The following is a 12,370-nucleotide window of genomic DNA, read 5'->3' on the forward strand; positions in this document are numbered from 1 at the left end:
CTATTGACTGATCATACAAGTAGGGTATTGAAAATTGTTAGCCAGCGTACATAGATTTAAGCTGTTGTGATTGGTTGCTTCGTTATCAATATTTTTTTCTGAGTAATTGATATATTGCTTGTGTTCGTAGTAAAAGAACTGCGTCTAGCTTCACGTTTTTTTTTTTTTTTTTTCAAACATACGTCGTGCTAATTGTGATGAAACGACGACCTAGGCATCTTTCTAGTACTTCAGGAAATTAGTCATATACCTGAACCTTTATAACAATCAAAATATTCTTTTCTTGAATTAAACTCGAGGGACATGGACAAAATTTGATAGCATTTCGCACCTGACCTGGTCATTAAAACCTTTCTAACAACGAATAAAGACTTCGAAATGAGCAGCTGCGGCCGTAGCACAGATTAGGTGAATGTGTGTATTAAAACTTGAAGTCCCCAGAAAACCAATGTGTGTACTTCTGTTATACGATATGAAGGTGCGTTGTACTTTGTGTTTTGTGTGGGGTGTAAAACGCAACTGAAGTGACTTAAGAAGAGCATGAACATGTAATCTTGTTATGAAACATGTTAAGTGGCAGTGACTGAAAAGGAATTCCATGAATGGCAGTCCTAATGGTAGACTCCTCGATGGCTTCCGCGAAGGACGACAGAAAGGACCGATGTTCACATCTACCGCACGTCATCTATTTGCTGCCATTGAGCATGAATGTCTTATATTAAACTCCAGGATGTCTCAGACAACTGCCATCGCCGGCGCCTACAACATTCTTGAACAATGACTGTGTAGTTTCGTAACGTTTCAACCACAATTTTTGTAACTCTTGTGGCTTTCCTGAACAGAACTGGCTTCCTATTACTTTGCTCGGTGACGCCGGGCGGTAAAATCGAGAGAGTTGCATCGTTTTAGACCAAGAAATGAAAGAGGCATCAATAATAGCAATGCTCTAGATCTGCAAAGGTGCCATACTAAACCCAGCTGAAGAGCCAAACGATAAGAATCCTCTGTGTGTATTTTCCGTCGTGCAAGTCCAATTCCAAGCAATACTTGTCTTTCGAAGCTCATTTTAGCAACTGTTTTCGCTAAGACTCTCGCTGTGGAGTTTGACAGCACCGAAGTATCATTTCAGGAAAAAAAAGGATCAAATGGCTCTGAGCACTATGGGATTTAACTTCTGAGGTCATCAGTCCCCTAGAACTAACTAATTAAACCTAACTAACCTAAGGACATCACACACATCCATGCCCGAGGCAGGATTCGAACCTGCGACCGTAGCGGTCGCACGGTTTCAGACTGTAGCGCCTAGAAATAAAACCTTAAGAAATTGAATACTGGGTGTTATATAAACAACATATCAATTTGCTTTTGAATTTGAAAGATACAGAGAAACACTGATAATTTTCATTTAACTGAGTTCCTACGTCAATTTACTATGGTTGCCGTTGGAAAGAGAACGAAACGCACAACCATTTCAGTTGTTCTTTTCGAGCCATCAGAATGCGAGGTGAACTGACGTCATAAAACTCGCAACTCAGCTCTAACAATGTTTGTTATCTCAAAGAGTCATACTTCCTTACCTCAAGTAAGATCATCAGTAAATAGGAATATACTGCTCCGTCGACCACAGCTAAAATCTTTCGCTAAAACTTAATATCTAACGTAAGGGCAACATGTGGGAAATTACCCTCTCTGTTAATTCTTCTAACGAACTGTTATCATGCAATAAGCAGAGTAAAATTATCATCGACAAGTGATGTCTGGAGAACTACTTTTGTCTATGCATACTGGTTACTATTAGTTGTCTCTAGAATGAAATTTTCACTCTACAGCCGAGTGTGCGCTGATATGAAACTTCCTGGCAGATTAAAACTGTGTGCCGGACCGAGACTCGAACTCGGGACCTTTGCCTTTCGCGGGCAAGTGCTCTACCGACTGAGCTACCCAAGCACGACTCACGCCCCGACCTCACAGCTTTAATTCCGCCAGTACCTCGTCTCCTACCTTCCAAACTTTACATAAGCTCTCCTGCGAACCTTGTAGAACTATCACTCCTGAAAGAAAGGATATTGCGGAGACATGGCTTCGCCACAGCCGGGGGGTTGTTTCTAGAATGAAATTTTCACTCTACAGCGCAGTGTGTGCTGATATGAAACTTCCTGGCAGATTAATACTGTGTGCTGGACCGAGACTCGAACTCGGGACCTTTGCCTTTCGCGGGCAAGTGCTCTACCGGTTGAGCTACCCAAGCACGACTCACGCCCCGTCCTCACAGCTTTAATTCCGCCAGTATCTCGTCTCCTACCTTCCAAACTTTACAGAAGCTCTCCTGCGAACCTTGCAGAACTAACATTCCCGAAAGAAAGGATATTGCGGAGGCATGGCTTAGCCACAGCCGGTGTGTCGGCCGGCCTAGCTGTAGTTTTTAGGCGGTTTTCCACATCCCACTAGGTAAATACCGGGCTGGTCCCCACATTCCGCCTCAGTTACACGCGTCGCAGACATTTGAAACATGTCCGCACTATTTCACGATTTACACTAGACGCAGACAATTGGGGTACACTGATTCCGTCCTGGGGGGGGGGGGTATGGGGTGGCGGCAGGAAGGGCATCTGGCCATCCCTAAAACTAACAGTGCCACATACGTTGTAACAACGCCGACCCTGCGACTGCTGCGGGACTATGGCATAAGTGAAGGAAAGAAAGGTGGGTTGTAGCAGGGGTAATTATTCGATTCCGATTTCAATGCGGAGACTACAATTTATGTTTGATTAACTGCGAGGGCGAGATTCAGTGGGATTTTCGGAAGATGTTCCGAACCCCAAAGGAGGCTTTTGTCGGCATCCTTAAGAGGATGGTTGGACTTAATCATAAATTTGATTGCTAAGTGGTACTTGAGACGACTTTCAGTGTTCGTTGGGCACTTTGCTGGTATTCTGCGCTAATTTTTGGTCAGCAACATTAGAGCACCAAGTTAGAAGTACAACAGATCCGACTGTAAAGTTGTTCTGAGGGATGCATTTTAGAGTTTTAGGAAAAAAATGAATTGAAAGCATTTCCGTTATATAACTTATTTTATTGGCTTTCAAAGTATTCGCCTTTAAAACTTACGACTTTTATTTGCGTTAGAACCAAAGCTGATAACATTTTATTTTCAATTCTAATGTCGATACCTCAAAAACATGGGTTTGAAAGTATCCAAAAGGTTTGTGGGTTGATGAAAATCGGTGTTTTTATTTAAAATAAGGGGATAGAAAGCACTCGTTCGGCGGTAGATAAGTCAGAAGAATATGAGAAATGAGACATTAATTCCATGTAAGCTCCATCAAATGATAAATTGGCATTCTAATGATGAAGAATGATGCGATGTTTTCGACTGTTTTTCCTTGATCGAAATAAACTGTTGTGTATCATTTAGTACCAAGTATTCTTCAATTCTGAAAAACAAGGGTCACTACGTTTTCAGTGTACCGGTAATCAAAGAAACAAGCGTTCGTTTTCTTGGTCGTTTTCGACCTCGGATCATCTTGGAATGGGATTTTTATCCGTCTCGATATATCGAGACTACCATCGTTATGGACCTTCATGTCCCGACATCCCGATAACACCCCAATTTTGTCCCGATTTTGCAAAATACTGTTGCAAGCTTGTCTCAAATACTGTTAGCGCAACAAGCAAATGCAGCCTAGTTTGTTTTATTTATGTCAACAAGTTTATGTTGAAAAGGTCATCTCACAGATGGCGTTGCATGCTGTGTATCCTGTATCGACGATGAAAGCACGCGCTACATATAGAGCCGTCATTCGAGAAAATATCCGACTTCTCCAGAAAGTGTATACTGCGGCTAGACTCGGCGTGAAGTGCATAGTAACGTGTACTTCGGTTACTAAAGTGTTATTGTCGACTGTTTATCGTTTAATAAACGTATCATACCTTGTGAAAATACCTAAGGATGTCACTTTTCGCATGATTTCACAAAAGAGTGTTATTTTGTCAAGAAAGGTCGTACGGATCAGGAAGCGTAGTGTGAGACTTGTAGGTGCCCCATCTCAGTAACTCACGGAAGTAAGGCAGATGAGGTGCATCACATTTCCACGAAGAATCATACGAATACACTATGTGATCAAAAGTATCCGGACAGCCCCAAAAATATGTATTTCATGTTAGGTGCATTGTGCTGCCACCTACTGCCAGGTACTCCATATCAGAGACCTCAGTATTCATTAGACAACGTGAGAGAGCAGAATGGGGCGCTCCGCGGAACGCACGGACTTCGAACGTGGTCAGGTGATTGGGTGTCACTTGTGTCATACGTATGTACGCGAGCTTTCCACACTCCTAAACATTCCTAGGTCCACTATTTCCGATGTGATAGTGAAGTGTGAAGGGACACTTATAGCACAAAAGCGTACATGCCGACCTCGTCTGTTTACTGACAGAGAGTGCCGACAGTTGAAGAGCGTCGTAAAGTGTAATAGGCAGACGACTATCATCACACAGGAATTCCAAACGGAATCAGGATCCAGTGCAAGTACTATGACAGATAGGCGGGAAGTGAGAAAACTCATCACGCCGGTAAATACCAAACGACGCCTCGCTTGGTGTAAGGAGCGTAAATATTGGAAGACTGAACAGTGGAAAAACGTTGTGTGGAGTGACGAACCACGGAACACAACGTGTCGATCCGATGGCAGGGTGTGGGTATGGCGAAAGCCCGCTGAACGTCATCTGCCAGCGTGTGTAGTGTCAACAGTATAATTCGGAGGCGGTGATACTATGGTGTGGTCGTGTTTTTCATGTAGGGGGCTTGCATCCCTTGTTATTTTGCATGGCACTATCACAGCACAGGCCTACATTGATGCTTTAAGCCTCTTCTCGCTTACCACTGTTAAAGAGCAATTGGGGGATGGCGATTGCATCTTTTAACATGATCGAGCATCTGTTCATAATGAACGGCCTGTGGCGGAGTGGTTACACGACAATAACATCTCTGTAATGGACTGGCCTGCACAAAGTCCTGACCTGAATTCTACAGAACACACCTACCCACGTCGATACCTCTCCCCAGTCCAGCACTCCGTTGAAGAATGGGCTTCCATTCCCCAAGAAACCATCCAGCACCTGATTGAACGTATGCCTGCGAGAGTGGAAGCTGTCATCAAGGCTAAGGGTGGGCCCACACCATATTGAATTCCAGCATTACCGATCGAGGGCGCCACGAGCTTGTAAGTCATTTTCAGCCAGGTGTCCGGATAATTTTGATCACATAGTGTAGATTCGCGATAGCACCGACATCAAAGCCTATTTCTACATTACGTTAAGGACAAAGAAGCTGAAAGAGTTCTGCTTATACGTTGATGTCAATTATCAGAATCTATCTCACTCAAAAACAAGATGGCTGTCGTTAATGCCGGTAACTGAGACAATTCTTAAGCTCTGTATTCCATTAAAACAATTTTTTGATGCCGAAGGCAGACCTCCTAAAATAATTTCAGATTTTTTCAGTAGTCTGATTAGTGAGATTTTCTTCATGTTTCTGCAGTCAAACTTGGCTCTGTTTGAAGAACGTGAAGAATAAAGTCTCGAAATTGAAATATGGAATATATTAATCGACAATAAAAGATGTCTGAATGAAAGGAAGATGAATTTGAGCAAACTAAAGGATAGGAACCCTAACCAAGAAATAATTAATTGGATTTCGAAATTTGAGGAAAAGTCAATGGCTTTCTATACCATAGCATTTGACTACTTACAGAAGTGGACTATTTCTTTTAATAAATATCAGGTATTTGTTGAATGACACTATCTGAAACTCCAGATTGGGTGATGTTTGAAAACATTATTACATACTTGGATAAAAACGGTGTGCAGGTTTCAGACGACAGTTGTTATCAGGAATATGAGTATCTGAAGAGAGTCTTAGAACCTGAGAGTGACTCGAGAAATGTAAGTCTAAATACTCCGTGGAAGACGGGTGGATCTAATTTCTTAAGGAAACTGAAAATCCTGAACGCAAATGCCAACTGCTAAACTTATGCGGATATTTTTTTTCTAATCGCGCACGCAACGCCACTGTGGAAAGAGTATTTTCGTTGATGTCAGCCCAGTGAACTGATGAAAGAAATTGACTGCTGTCAGGAACTGTGGAATCAATCTTACGGTGCCAGTTTAACTGCAAGCTGACTTTCATGGACTTTTATAACACATAAAAGGGAACAAAACTTACAGAAAAAGTTGAAATCTTCTGAAAAACATGGTGTACCGACTACTTCTGACGCAACAAGTTCCATGTACTTGCATTCAAAATGAAAAGTAATTATATTAAATACATTTTTTACTTCATTTCTACACTCACATCTCAGCGCGTCCCGACGAGGTCCCAATTAGATGGGGCAACCCTATCGTGGAACCCCCAAACAGTTAACTATTGCTGTTTCCGGTCCGTGCATAATGTATCAAAAGACTTATCTTCTGCTACGATCTTGTACATGGATTCTCCATATCCTTGGTCTACTATCTTTGAGAATTTCCTTACAGAAGCCTGTTTTCGAGCTTCGTTAAAGTGTGTTGTGTCAGTCGGGAACAGGTTGTCTACACCGCTAAATATTCACGCTAACCCGAAACTCTCTCTTCGATATGCCTAGGCCTTTTTCACGTTCTACCATTTCCGTCGTAGCACAAACAGCTCTGTGCCATGGGCAATGGTTACTGTTGGTCGTCCACAACACCTATGCACCTTGTCCGATTTCATTACCGTAAAAATATTTGTTTTCTAAATTAAATAATGAAAAATCCAGGATGGAATGTAAAAATGTTGTGAAACGGAAAGTTGCTACTCACCATATAGCTGAGTCGCAGATAGGTACAACAAAAAGACTGTCACAAATATACACTCCTGGAAATGGAAAAAAGAACACATTGACACCGGTGTGTCAGACCCACCATACTTGCTCCGGACACTGCGAGAGGGCTGTACAAGCAATGATCACACGCACGGCACAGCGGACACACCAGGAACCGTGGTGTTGGCCGTCGAATGGCGCTAGCTGCGCAGCATTTGTGCACCGCCGCCGTCAGTGTCAACCAGTTTGCCGTGGCATACGGAGCTCCATCGCAGTCTTTAACACTGGTAGCACGCCGCGACAGCGTGGACGTGAACCGTATGTGCAGTTGACGGACTTTGAGCGAGGGCGTATAGTGGGCATGCGGTAGGCCGGGTGGACGTACCGCCGAATTGCTCAACACGTGGGGCGTGAGGTCTCCACAGTACATCGATGTTGTCGCCAGTGGTCGGCGGAAGGTGCACGTGCCCGTCGACCTGGGACCGGACCGCAGCGACGCACGGATGCACGCCAAGACCGTAGGATCCTACGCAGTGCCGTAGGGGACCGCACCGCCACTTCCCAGCAAATTAGGGACACTGTTGCTCCTGGGGTATCGGCGAGGACCATTCGCAACCGTCTCCATGAAGCTGGGCTACGGTCCCGCACACCGTTAGGCCGTCTTCCGCTCACGCCCCAACATCGTGCAGCCCGCCTCCAGTGGTGTCGCGACAGGCGTGAATGGAGGGACGAATGGAGACGTGTCGTCTTCAGCGATGAGAGTCGCTTCTGCCTTGGTGCCAATGATGGTCGTATGCGTGTTTGGCGCCGTGCAGGTGAGCGCCACAATCAGGACTGCATACGACCGAGGCACACAGGGCCAACACCCGGCATCATGGTGTGGGGAGCGATCTCCTACACTGGCCGTACACCACTGGTGATCGTCGAGGGGACACTGAATAGTGCACGGTACATCCAAACCGTCATCGAACCCATCGTTCTACCATTCCTAGACCGGCAAGGGAACTTGCTGTTCCAATAGGACAATGCACGTCCGCATGTATCCCGTGCCACCCAACGTGCTCTAGAAGGTGTAAGTCAACTACCCTGGCCAGCAAGATCTCCGGATCTGTCCCCTATTGAGCATGTTTGGGACTGGATGAAGCGTCGTCTCACGCGGTCTGCACGTCCAGCACGAACGCTGGTCCAACTGAGGCGCCAGGTGGAAATGGCATGGCAAGCCGTTCCACAGGACTACATCCAGCATCTCAACGATCGTCTCCATGGGAGAATAGCAGCCTGCATTGCTGCGAAAAGTGGATATACACTGTACTAGTGCCGACATTGTGCATGCTCTGTTGCCTGTGTCTATGTGCCTGTGGTTCTGTCAGTGTGATCATGTGATGTATCTGACCCCAGAAATGTGTCAATAAAGTTTCCCCTTCCTGGGACAATGAATTCACGGTGTTCTTATTTCAATTTCCAGGAGTGTAGCTTTCGATCAGCAAGGCCTTCGTCAAAATTAGATGTCAAACACACACATACACAATCACTCAAACGCAACTCACACACACATGACTGTAGTCTCAGGGAACTGAGGCCCCAGTTGCCTGAGACTGCAATCATGTGTGTGTGAGTTGCGTTTGCGTGAGTTTGTACGTGTGTGTTTGTCGTCTAATTTGACGAAGGCGTTAATGGCCGAAAGCTATATTTATGACAGTCGTTTTGTTGTGCCTATCTGCGACTCAGCATCTCTGCTGTATGGTGGGTAGCAACTTTCCTTTACACAATTTCGTTTTCTAAATTGCTGTGTGCTAAATCTGTCATTGGAGTTACTTTTTTATACCTGCATTAAATTTCGTATGGAGAGAAATTTCTACTTTTCATATCGCACTATTTTTCACGATGCAACATTTCTCAGCTTCGTAACGGACACCTTAGTTTATCGTTGTTCACGGTGGTCAGTGTGAAATTTCGCCATTAGTGGAGCACCTGTACTACAACCCGTTCGTATACAGGGTGAGGTATCAAGACAGGCTACCTAAATAACTCAACCACTTCTGGTGATAGAAGAAATATTTCAAACAAAAGCTGCTTAACTTGAAGGCCGATAGAGGAGATATGGTGGTCAGCTACGTTATTTTAAATGGATTGGCATGTTAATCTGAGGGGAGGGATGGGAAGGGGAGCAGCAGAAGGAATGAGGGCGTAGCGAAGCGGCGTACGTTCTCAGTTGCGTCCAGCCAGCGACGAAGCATGACATCTCAGTAAACAAACAATTTCATGCTATTGAGACAAAAATGAGATTTTTCCCGTGGTTTTTTTTCAAATTTCCCTGATATGTTTGAAATTCCCTGGTCAAATATAGAGTTCGTGTCAGGAAGCCTTTTCTGAAAGTGTTTGTATGAAGTGTAGCCTTGTAAGGAAGCGAAACATGGACGATAAATAGTTTAGACAAGAAGAGAATAGAAGTTTTCGAAATGTGGTGCTACAGAAGAATGCTTAAGATTGGATGGGTAGCTCACGTAACTAATGAGGAGGTACTGAATAGAACTGAGGAGAAGAGGAATTTGTGGCACAACCTGACTGAAAGAAGGGATCAGTTGGTAGGACACGTTCTGAGGCATCAAGGGATCACCAATTTAGTACTGGAGGGAAGCGTGGAGCGTAAAAGTCGTAGAGGGAGACCAAGATGTGAATACACTAAGCAGATTCCGAAGATTGCGGTAGTTACTCGGAGAGGAAGAACCTTGCACAAGATAGAGTAGCATGTAGAGCTGCATCAAACCAGTCTTTGGACTGAACCCACAAAAACAACAACAATAATACATTTGAGGAAGCGTACAATGCAATAAGTTCTGTTAGGTTTGGTTCTGCATAAGGGTCTGTTAATCATGGAGTAAGAGAGACAAAGAATATGTACACTACGTGGTTGCTGTAGTGTACAGATTACATCGAATGTAAGCATTATTCCGCACACTGCAGGTTTCGTGTGCTTATCTGTTGCAAGAAGACCATTGAATGTACACAAAACATTCCACTCACTGAAGGCTTCGTGTGTTTATCTGTTGCAAGTTCACTGAATGTAAACAAAGCATTCCACACACTGCATTGGTGCATGTGCAGTGTGGTGCGGTCTTCTAAATAAACGAATTATTTGGTCCCTGTTTTATTGGTGGGAATTTAAATAGTGCAAGTTATTTTGGTTTCTTAATGGAGGTGCTGCCACTATTACTAGAAAACATCTCACTGGACTTACAAGCGATGTAGTACCAATACGACGGGTGACCTGCATATTCTGCACGGAGAATTACGAAGTTCTGAACAAAAGATTAGAAGATCGTTGGAAAACACATCTGCACTGTTACTTCTGGGGTGAACTGAATCGACAAGATTACAATGAAATTCCAACCACAAGCGAAGCCGTGAAATACTGTACTACACGAGCTTGTTCTGCTATGAGGTCGGATGAAATTCAGTGTGCAGTATTGTCCAAAAACAATCGTTTTACAGCTTGTATGACTGTTGATAGCCACCATTTTGAATACGTGTTGTAATAACGTTATATGATGTCATTAAATTACTTACTGTGTACTTTCTTGCTAGTCTCAATGTATGCGTTTGTAAATGCAAAATTCCATGACATATATGAATGCGAGGTGTTTGCTCTTACGAGAATGCAAAATACCATGTCTGCATGAGTGCATGGTGTCTGTATCTTCAGTGCGGTTGCACAAATACTTCCGACCTCCTGTGGGAATCTCAGCGTAGCGAACAGAGAGTAAAATTAGAATTATACAGGGTGAAGCGAAATTCGCGCACTCGGGCTTCGCAGCGCGACTCCTCACATGACAACGATAAAAAAATGTCTTTCACAGAATTTCGTCCGGCGAGTACTTCTGGCAGAAAAAGGACGTTAAAGAGTGGCAATCTGGCAACACTGTAACCACATGCATTATAAGTATCTCCGATGGGACGGATTAGTTCTACTGTACAGTTGGTGCAGGGGGCAGAGTTTTGGGTTAGCATGCAGTAGGTCGATGGTTCGAGCCTGGGTTGAAGCATATTGTTTTTTTTTTTTTTTTTGGTAAATGTAGTCCAGGTGGTACAGTATCTGGCATCTTCATCGTCAACAGCGATTGCAGCGGATTCTCTAGAAAACGTTTGCAGTTACATACCACAATCATAGAAATGGAAGATTGGTCAGCTTTGAAAGAAGCCCTTCCCACATCGGGGGCGTGAATTTATTCGCACCACTTCATGTACTAGATGCGAAACCTGTTTTCTTTGTACCCTCCTCCAATGGTCCCATAGATTAGTACCAACTATTATCCTTGCCTCGTTCAGGTCCATTGCATTTCGTTTGGGCCTTACGTTACCAGTAGGACTAGCAACAAGCTTTACGAATAATGTCCAAACTCGGTTACTATTTGTATGTGTTATCACCATGGTCTCACTAATTATGCCTTTAAACAATGAGTCTGGTAACCGCATGCTGTTTAGTGCATAATTCAAAGCATTATTATTATTATTATTATTATGTCGATGGGGTTGTGGAAACATCGTGTCAGTTACCGTCAGGAAATAGTGTAATTCGAAACTGAACACTTTAATTAGCGGTGTCGGGATAAATCATGCAGAACGATATCTATGAGTGGGGTAATGTGCGTTAGGTGAACAACATCCAGGACTGACGGCGTGTTTATACTGTATGTGCTGTCCACCAGACAGGGACTAGTTGTGTGCAGAGTACCACATTGATGACAGACTCCATTGTACATGCGTGCACATATCGAATTTTCTCATTGCAGACCTCTAAACCAGTGTGGCAGACATATGGCATACACAAATGATGAGTATGTGGGTATGCTTCTGGTCCTTGGTGCATCTGATAACTGGGCTGGTTTTGCCACTCGTGAATATGCTGCTAGATATCCTCACCGACGACATCCAGATAAGAATGTGTTTCGTCATCTGCATCTGCGCCTTCGGGAGTCAGGTTCTCTTCTTGCACCATCACGTGACAGAGGCGGTCCACAGACTCGCCGTACTCCTGCTACTGCGGAAGCTATTCTGGAGGTCATACACCAAGAACCTCAGCGAAGTACACGTAGCGTAGCAAGACCTGCTTGTGTCGCAACGCACGGTCGTTAACGTGCTGCAGGAGCATGAGCTGCATGCCTCCCATGCTTTCACGCAACACTTGCATCCTGCAGATTGCCATCAGCGGATGCAATTCTGTGAATAGTTCCAACGACAACATGAAGCCAATGATGACTTCGTGAGCACCGTAATACGGTCGGATGAAGCAGCATTCACTCGTGTGGGTGTCTTCAATACCCACAATGCCCACCATTGGTGTGAGGTTAACCTGTGACCATGGATATTAAGTTTGCTTTGGTATCAACGTATCAATATTGGGTGACAAGTGTTTCGGCCCCAGCACGTTGCCTGACCGGTTGATTGCACAAAGGTATCATGCATTCCTCTCAAACTATCTGCCTGATGCGCTGGAAGATGTTCCACTACATGTTCGGCGGAGGATATGGTTC

Source organism: Schistocerca cancellata, chromosome 8, assembly GCF_023864275.1.
Source record: "Schistocerca cancellata isolate TAMUIC-IGC-003103 chromosome 8, iqSchCanc2.1, whole genome shotgun sequence".
Classification (NCBI taxonomy): domain Eukaryota; kingdom Metazoa; phylum Arthropoda; class Insecta; order Orthoptera; family Acrididae; genus Schistocerca; species Schistocerca cancellata.